This window comes from Salmo salar, chromosome ssa22 (genome assembly GCF_905237065.1).
Source record: "Salmo salar chromosome ssa22, Ssal_v3.1, whole genome shotgun sequence".
Classification (NCBI taxonomy): Eukaryota; Metazoa; Chordata; class Actinopteri; order Salmoniformes; family Salmonidae; genus Salmo; species Salmo salar.
The window spans coordinates 40,134,406-40,143,982 of NC_059463.1; positions in this window are offsets into that span (position 1 = coordinate 40,134,406).

Here is a 9,577-nt window from a genome sequence, read left to right on the forward strand (position 1 = left end):
AATTACTTACATGAGTGACACTGTATATGGGACAATTCCTTCATAGGCAAGTAATGGGCCCGTTACTATGACAACATTCAAATCACCATTGCTGCAGAAAATCAACATCAAATAATGTGCCAAAATGAGTGTAGTTGACATGAACATGTCCAAATTCTTACTTTCACCTCATTAACTCTAATAACAAGAGGTCACGCATTAAATGTAGTCTGAAATGAGAAAGAGATGAATTCAACCCAATGTCATGCAGAATGGGAAAGTGTTGTAGGCGGCGGTAGCAGCGGTAGCAAGCATAGTGAGTGAAATGGAGTCAAACTAATTCAGTATGCAGACTCATAGAGTGTATCTACAGTATCAAACAGTGCAGGCCTGAGTCCAAGACTGTCATCTTGACTGCAATTGAATCTCAGGGAGTGTTCAGAGTGGTTGCTGTATTATTGTGATATGCTGGAGCTGAAAGAGAGAGAGAGAGAGAGAGAGAGAGAGAGAGAGAGAGAGAGAGAGAGAGAGAGAGAGAGAGAGAGAGAGAGAAAACACCACCAACAAAAATATATTGAGTATTTCTCTCTTTATACAAATGAAACTACACAATGTGTGAACAATCCACGTTTCAATTGGATGCTGAGGAGATGAAATAACAGACAGTGTAGACACGTGGGCCAGGCTGTAAAACTCTGTGGGACCTCCATTCTTTTTCAGACAAATCATTTAGTTGTTAGAAGTTTTTCATTGGAGAAGTTTCTGAAGAAACTTAGAAAATTCTTGTTGATCTGTTTTACTGCATGGGGAAATTACTCAATAAATAAAAAAAGTGATACATATACAAATTGTTTAAGTTGTAATATTTGGTCCACTCAAGGGGCCTAAAGCATGAACACTGTGCAACTATATAAGACAATTCCTAACAACCCATTGGGTTATAATCCATATGAATTAAATCAACACTCAACACAAAAACAGCAGACAATCATATTCATACGGTTGTTACTTTATTAAATTAAAAAAATAAAGAAGCATCCACCACATTTAAATCTACCCAAATGTGTTTAGGTCATCTTACTTGCAGCATACACATGATATACAAAAGTATGTGGACATGCCTTCAAATTAGTAGATTTGGCTTTTTCAGCCACACCTGTTGCTGACAAGTGTATAAAATCGAGCACACAGCCATCCAATCTCCATAGACAAACATTGACAGTAGAATGCCCTTACTGAGGAACTCTGTGACTTTCAACATGACACAGTCATAGGATGCTACCTTTCCACCAAGTCAGTTCGTCAAAGTTCTACCCTGCTAGATCTGCCCCGGTCAACTGTAAGGGCTGTTATTGTGAAATGGAAATGTCTAGGAGCAACAATGACTCAGCCGCGAAGTGGTAGGCCACACAAGCTCAAAGAACGGGATCGCCGAGTGCAGATGCATGTAGCGCGTAAAAATCGTCTGTCCTCGGTTGCAACACTCACTACCGAGTTCCAAACTGCCTCTGGAAGCAAAGTCAGCACAATAACTGTTCGTCGAGAGCTTCATGAAATGGGTTTACATGGCCGAGCAGCTGCACACAAGCCTAAGATCAGCATGCGCATTGCCAAGAAGTGCTGAAGTGGTATTAAACCCGCCGCCATTGGACTCTGGAGCAGTGGAAACACGTTCTCTGGAGTGATGAATCATTCTTTACTATCTCGTAGTACGACGTACGAATCTGGGTTTAGCAGATGCCAGGAGAATGCTACCTGCCCGAATGAATAGTGCTAACTGTACATTTTGGTGGAGGAGGATTAACGGTCTGGGGCTGTTTTTCATGGTTCGGGTTAGGTGCCTTAGTTCCAGTGAAGGGAAATCTTGCTGTGGAAAGCCTTCCCAGAAGAGTGGAGGTTGTTATAGCAGCAAAATGGGGACCAACTCCATGATTTTGGAATGAGATGTACAACAAGCACTTTTGGTCATGTAGTGTAGATCATTTTGTCTTCATCTGCTTTTTATATTATATTATATTAAGCCATGGCTTGCTTAATGAATGAGCAATGCAACCATGTCAGACAACATGTGTGTTTGTGGTAAAAGGGTTTCAAATTCATTTATTTGGCCCTGTTCTGGGAAGTACATTTTTTTCCCATCGTTCCTCTCTCTCTTTACATGGCTGATGGATGTGCTCATTTTTCAGACCTAATACCCCTGAGCCTCCCTTGTCACCCATCCCTCACCCCCTCTCTTTTCCCTCAGTGCTGAGCCTTCAAAGCTTCTCATCCCAAAACCTCTACCCCAAACTGTCTCCCTTCACCACCTAAACACAACTTCAGCCCCTCTCCTATATCCATTTTGAGAGCTTAGCCCAAAAAACCTAAACCCCTCTCCCCTCCTTCTCCTCCCCACCCGCCCCTTGATGTCCAAGCCTTGAACCTTCAAAGATTTGCGCAAAACCTCTCATCCCGTCCACTTTCCTTTCACACCCCCTTCACCCCCTCAAACCTAACCTCACCCCCTTTGCTCAGTCTTGATAACTTAGACCGAAACCCCTCAGTCTGCTACCTAACCCCCCCACTTCTCCCTCACCCCTCCCTCCCTCCTCATCCCTCCTGTTGAGAGCTACCCCCATCCATGCCCTACCCCCCCCCCCACACACACACACACGCACCCTGCCTGTCTCCCTGCTGTCGTATTAATTTTCATTCTGACTGCTTGGGCCTCGCGATCCTCCACAAATCACCTCCGGCCTGTCACATGTCAGGCGCCACCATGGTGTGTCCGTGCACAAGCGTGTGTGTGTGTGTGTGTGTGTGTGTGGGCTGTCTGGGCTGAGATGGGTTAGACAGGGTGACGTGATACAGTAGCCTACATGGTATTTCAGTCATTTAGCAGATGGAGCATACTGGGCTGGGATGGGTTAGACAGGGTGACGTGATACAGTAGCCTACATGGTATTTCAGTCATTTAGAAGATGGAGCATACTGGGCTGGGATGGGTTAGACAGGGTGACGTGATACAGTAGCCTACATGGTATTTCAGTCATTTAGCAGATGGAGCATACTGGGCTGGGATGGGTTAGACAGGGTGACGTGATACAGTAGCCTACATGGTATTTCAGTCATTTAGCAGATGGAGAATACTGGGCTGGGATGACAAGGGATGAATGAGACAAGGTGGCGTGAAGTAGGACATTCATGAGATTCACTACATTCATTTAGCAGATGCTCTTACTTAGAGTGATTTACATTAAGTGTGAATTAATTATAGGCTCTATATTGCAGGGGTTCCCAAAATGTTTCACTCAGGCACTCCTTCCAGCCTTGGGGAACATCTTGCAATTCTATAAATTTTTGTATTCATTCATGTGATATTTGATTGACTCTAACATTACTACAAAATCTATGGGCTAAAAAACTTGTTGATCTGGACATTTCTGCGAAGTTATAAATAGCTCTCTAAGGTATGCAATGACTGACATGACAAGAGGACAACTGATGACACGCTACCCAATTTTGAAATTGCACCGTGTGCATTCTACGATTAAAACTTTCAAGAGTACGTTTATTTTTTTGGGTGGGGGGACCCCCAAGCCCACCCTGCTGACCCCTTGCAACCTCCCTAGGGGGCACGCCCCACAGTTTGTGAACCACTGCTATATTGTACACAGCTTAAAAGGTTCATATTGTCAAAGTGTTTTTTCTTGGTAATGCCAACATTACATCTAGTTTTCAAAGAATGTTTTGCTATCCTTTTGTCATGACTGTCCTGTGAGGATTCAAATGGGTCAGGTCAGGGGGGAGAAGGGAGCTGCTGTGTGGGTTGACACTTCACGCCCTGTTGTAAATTAAAGAAGAGGAGATCTAGGGTCTCCCTCTCCAAATTCACAAAGGAATGTGCTTTGTCTCCAGAGACGTTTTCCGGCCGGAACTCTAACACGCTCTAAAGCGAATACAGGAACAATATTTCTAACAAAGAACATGGGGAATGGTTAGAGGCGAGCTATAGATAACTAATGTCATATTGTTTGTTATTTTGTGATGTCATAAAAAATGTTATAGAGGAAATACTGTAACTTGAAAAGTATACACACTACATATACGAAGTCTCCATCCTTGAGCATGAATTTGAAAAAATGATGAGAGTATTGTTGTTTAAGATAGGGATGTGATTTTAGGAGTCATAAGAGATCATTTGTTTTCTACAAACTTCGCACAGTAAGTAGCCACGCCCCGAGTGAGGTCAGAAAGCGTGTCAGCCTGACAGAGCAGAGTGTATAAAATAATTGATAAAAAATGTATATTGAGACCGAAGAGGCGTGTAGTTGCAGCTCACATCCAAAGTGGTTCGAACTCTGAATATCAACACGAGGTAGAGGTGGGAAGCTCACCTCCCAGACAATCATTGGTACGGCTGATTAGCTGTCCTCAGTAAAGTATCTTGAAAAGCGAATTTAAGTGGGACATTTCTACCACTCTTCAAACCATCCTATTGTACTACTCTTCTCAAATCACCGTGTTCTACTACTGTCATCACTAATGGGAACCGTCGACATGGCTGGCTAGCCTATCTTCAAAGGAGCATCTTCCAGAGTTTAACAACAGTAGAAGACTGGGGGGGACCCCTTTTGAACAATCTGAGCCTTGCAAGTGTGCTACGGAAAGGCCCAACACATTTCCTAAGGAGGCCTGGTTCCAACAGAGACACGGCAAACGAAGGCATTTACACGTAAATACATTTATGATTTCTTACTCCAAACGGGCGGCGGTTTGTGTTCAAAGTTGATTACTGTGAGAATAGTTCCTAAAATGTATCAACGATAAGTCTCTCTCTCTCTCTCTCTCTCTCTCTCTCTCTCTCTCTCTCTCTCTCTCTCTCTCTCTCTCTCTCTCTCTCTCTCTCTCTCTCTCTCTCTCTCTCTCTCTCTCTCTCTCTCTCTCTCTCTCTCTCTCTCTCTCTCTCTCTCTCTCTCTCTCTCTCTCTCTCTCGCTCCCTCCCCATCTCCTACAAGGGACCTTTTTCTGATGTATTAAGTGTGTATGTTTATCTGTGTTACCATTTAGTTAGCTAGTAAATAAATAATTAAACCAATTTGTGTAGTACAGAATCATAAGTAAGGCTGGGGATTTTGCAGATGCAAGGAGGTTACAACTGTTCAGAATGATGATATGATACAAGGTTATGATTAATACGTTGCCTGTTTTATGGATGTGATAGGTAAAGACGTTTAGAGTTTAATTCGGGAGATGGTAACTCTTTAAGCAACTGCCCTCGTGGTGCCCCAAATTCCTAATGCATTAATTGTTACATTATTTATTTAATTGGGTAACAATTAAACACAGTTAGTTGATTAGATAAATAACAGTAATCCGATTAATGAAAGCAAAGTCACTACACTTTCAAGGGCAGTTTCTGCCAGCATTTCAGTCCAACAGTACCTCTGCATCTTTTTTCAGCACCTATGACAAATCAGCATGGATATCCCGCAAACTTGACTTGAGAATTGTCACACAAAACTGGAAATGTGAAAGATATTCAGCAACTCTGGGAGGAGAATGGATATTAATTAGAAAAATAATGCCTTACTATACTGAACAAAAATATCAATACAACATGCAACAATTTCAAAGATTTAACTAAGTTATAGTTCATATACAGTGCATTCGGAAAGTATTCAGACCCCTTGACTTTTCCCACATTTTGTTACGTTACAGCCTCATTCTAAAATAGATAAAAAAGATTTTACCCTCATCAATCTACATACAATACCCCATATTGATGAAGCAAAAACAATTTTTTATCTTATCTTTTTTTTTTACACATATATATATATATACTACTCAAAAAAATAAAGAGAACACTTAAAAAAACACATCCTAGATCTGAATGAAAGAAATAATCTTATTAAATACTTTTTTCTTTACATAGTTGAATGTGCTGACAACAAAATCACACAAAAATAATCAATGGAAATCCAATTTATCAACAAATGGAGGTCTGGATTTGGAGTCACACTCAAAATTAAAGTGGAAAACCACACTACAGGCTGATCCAACTTTGATGTAATGTCCTTAAAACAAGTCAAAATGAGGCTCAGTAGTGTGTGTGGCCTCCACGTGCCTGTATGACCTCCCTACAACGCCTGGGCATGCTCCTGATGAGGTGGCGGATGGTCTCCTGAGGGATCTCCTCCCAGACCTGGACTAAAGCATCCGCCAACTCCTGGACAGTCTGTGGTGCAACGTGGCGTTGGTGGATGGAGCGAGACATGATGTCCCAGATGTGCTCAATTGGATTCAGGTCTGGGGAACGGGCGGGCCAGTCCATAGCATAAATGCCTTCCTCTTGCAGGAACTGCTGACACACTCCAGCCACATGAGGTCTAGCATTGTCTTGCATTAGGAGGAACCCAGGGCCAACCGCACCAGCATATGGTCTCACAAGGGGTCTGAGGATTTCATCTCGGTACCTAATGGCAGTCAGGCTACCTCTGGCGAGCACATGGAGGGCTGTGCGGCCCCCTAAAGAAATGCCACCCTACACCATGACTGACCCACCGCCAAACCGGTCATGCTGGAGGATGTTGCAGGCAGCAGAACGTTCTCCACAGCGTCTCCAGACTCTGTCACGTCTGTCACGTGCTCAGTGTGAACCTGCTTTCATCTGTGAAGAGCACAGGGCGCCAGTGGGGAATTTGCCAATCTTGGTGTTCTCTGGCAAATGCCAAACGTCCTGCACGGTGTTGGGCTGTAAGCACAACCCCCACCTGTGGACGTTGGGCCCTCATACCACCCTCATGGAGTCTGTTTCTGACCGTTTGTGCAGACACATGCATATTTGTGGCCTGCTGGAGGTCATTTTGCAGGGCTTTGGCAGTGCTTCTCCTGCTCCTCCTTGCACAAAGGCGGAGGTAGCGGTCCTGCTGCTGGGTTGTTGCCCTCCTACGGCCTCCTCCACGTCTCCTGATGTACTGGCCTGTCTTCTGGTAGCACCTCCATGCTCTGGACACTATGCTGACAGACACAGCAAACCTTCTTGCCACAGCTCGCATTGATGTGCCATCCTGGATGAGCTGCACTACCTGAGCCACTTGTGTGGGTTGTAGACTCCGTCTCATGCTACCACTAGAGTGAAAGCACCGCCAGCATTCAAAAGTTCCCAAAACTTCAGCCAGGAAGCATAGGAACTGAGAAGTGGTCTGTGGTCCCCACCTGCAGAACTACTCCTTTATTGGGGGTGTCTTGCTAATTGCCTATAATTTCCACCTGTTGTCTATTCCATTTGCACAACAGCATGTGAAATGTATTGTCAATCAGTGTTGCTTCCTAAGTGGACAGTTTGATTTCACAGAAGTGTGATTGACTTGGAGTTACATTGTGTTGTTTAAGTGTTCCCTTTATTTTTTTGAGCAGTGTATATATAATAAATTAAAAAACTTGTACATTTAGAAATTGTTTTAGTTGTAATATTTGGTCCACTCAAGGGGCCTAAAGCATGAACACTGTGCAACTATATAAGACAATTCCTAACAACCCATTGGGTTATAATCCATATGAATTAAATCAACACTCAACACAAAAACAGCAGACAATCATATTCATACGGTTGTTACTTTATTAAATTAAAAAAATAAAGAAGCATCCACCACATTTAAATCTACCCAAATGTGTTTAGGTCATCTTACTTGCAGCATACACATGATATACAAAAGTATGTGGACATGCCTTGAAATTAGTAGATTCGGCTTTTTCAGCCACACCTGTTGCTGACAAGTGTATAAAATCGAGCACACAGCCATCCAGTCTCCATAGACAAACATTGACAGTAGAATGGCCTTACTGAGGAACTCTGTGACTTTCAACGGGGCACCGTCATAGGATGCCACCTATCCAACAAGTCAGTTCGTCAAATTTCTGCCCTGCTAGATCTGCCCCGGTCAACTGTAAGGGCTGTTATTGTGAAATGGAAACGTCAAAGAGCAACAACGACTCAGCCGCGAAGTGGTAGGCCACACAAGCTCAAAGAACGGGATTGCCGAGTGCAGATGCATGTAGCGCGTACAAATCGTCTGTCCTCGGTTGCAACACTCACTACCGAGTTCCAAACTGCCTCTGGAAGCAAAGTCAGCACAATAACTGTTCATCGAGAGCTTCATGAAATGGGTTTCCATGGCCGAGCAGCTGCACACAAGCCTAAGATTAGCATGTGCAATGCCAAGAAGTGCTGAAGTGGTATTACACCCTCCGCCATTGGACTCTGGAGCAGTGGAAACGCGTTCTCTGGAGTGATGAATCATGCTTCACTATCTCGTAGTACGACGTACGAATCTGGGTTTAGCAGATGCCAAGAGAATGCTACCTGCCCGAATGAATAGTGCTTACAGACCCGGGTTCATTCCCGGGCTGTGCCACAACCGGCTGTAGGATGGCGCACAATTGGCCCAGCGTCGTCCGGATTAGGACATGGCTTGGCCGGTGGGGATTTACTTGTCCTATCACGCTCTAGCGACTCCTTGTGGTGGGCCAGGTACCTGTAGGCTGACCCCAGTCGCCAGTTGAATTGTGTTTCCTCTGACACATTGGTGTGGCTGGCTTCCTGGTTAAGCTGGCGGGTGTTAAGGAGCGTGGTTAGGCGCGTCATGTTTCGGAAGATGCATGATTCCACCTTTGCCTCCCTGAGCTCTTTCAGGAGTTGAGACAAGATAAAAATAAAAAAAACGGGCGTACATTTTTTTTATAAAAGTATTCAGACCCTATACTCAGTTGATCAGGCTATTGATTGTATCCTGCCGAATGTTGTCCCTCTCCTCTTCAATGGCTGTGAGAAGTTTCTGGATATTGGCAGGATCACGTTGTACACGTCAATCCAGAGCATCCCAAACATGCCCATTGGGTGACATGTCTAGTGAGTATGCAGGCCATGGAAGAACTGGGACATTTTCAGCTTCCAGGAATTTTGTACAGATCCTTGCGATATGAGCCTGTGCATTATCATGCTGAAGTGATGGCGGTGGATGAATGGCACAATGGGCCTCAGGATCTCGTCATGGTATCTCTGTGCATTCAAATTGCCATTGATTAAATTCAATTGTGTTCATTGTCCGTAGCTTATACCAGCTCATACCATAACCCCACCGCCCCCATGGGGCACTATGTTCACAAGGTTAACATCAGCAAACCGCTTTCCCACACGACGCCATACACATGGTCTGTTGTAGTGAGGCCGATTGGATGTACTGCTAAATTCTCTAAAATTACGTTGGAAGTGACTTATGGTAGAGACATGACCATTCAATTATCTGGCAACAGCTCTGGTGGACATTCCTGCAGTCAACATGCCAATTGCACGCTCCCTCAAAACTTGAGACATCTGTGGCATTGTGTTTTGTAACAAAACTAGGCAATAGAGTGGCCTTTTATTGCCCCCAGCACAAGGTGCACCTGTGTAATCGTCATACTGTTTAATCAGCTTCTTGATATGCCACACCTGTCAGGTGGATGGATTATCTTGGGAAAGGAGAAATGCTTATTACTAACAGGGATGTAAACAATTTTGTGCAAAAAAAGGTTGCTAAATATTATTTGAGTGCATTTGGAAATTTTCTGGGATCTT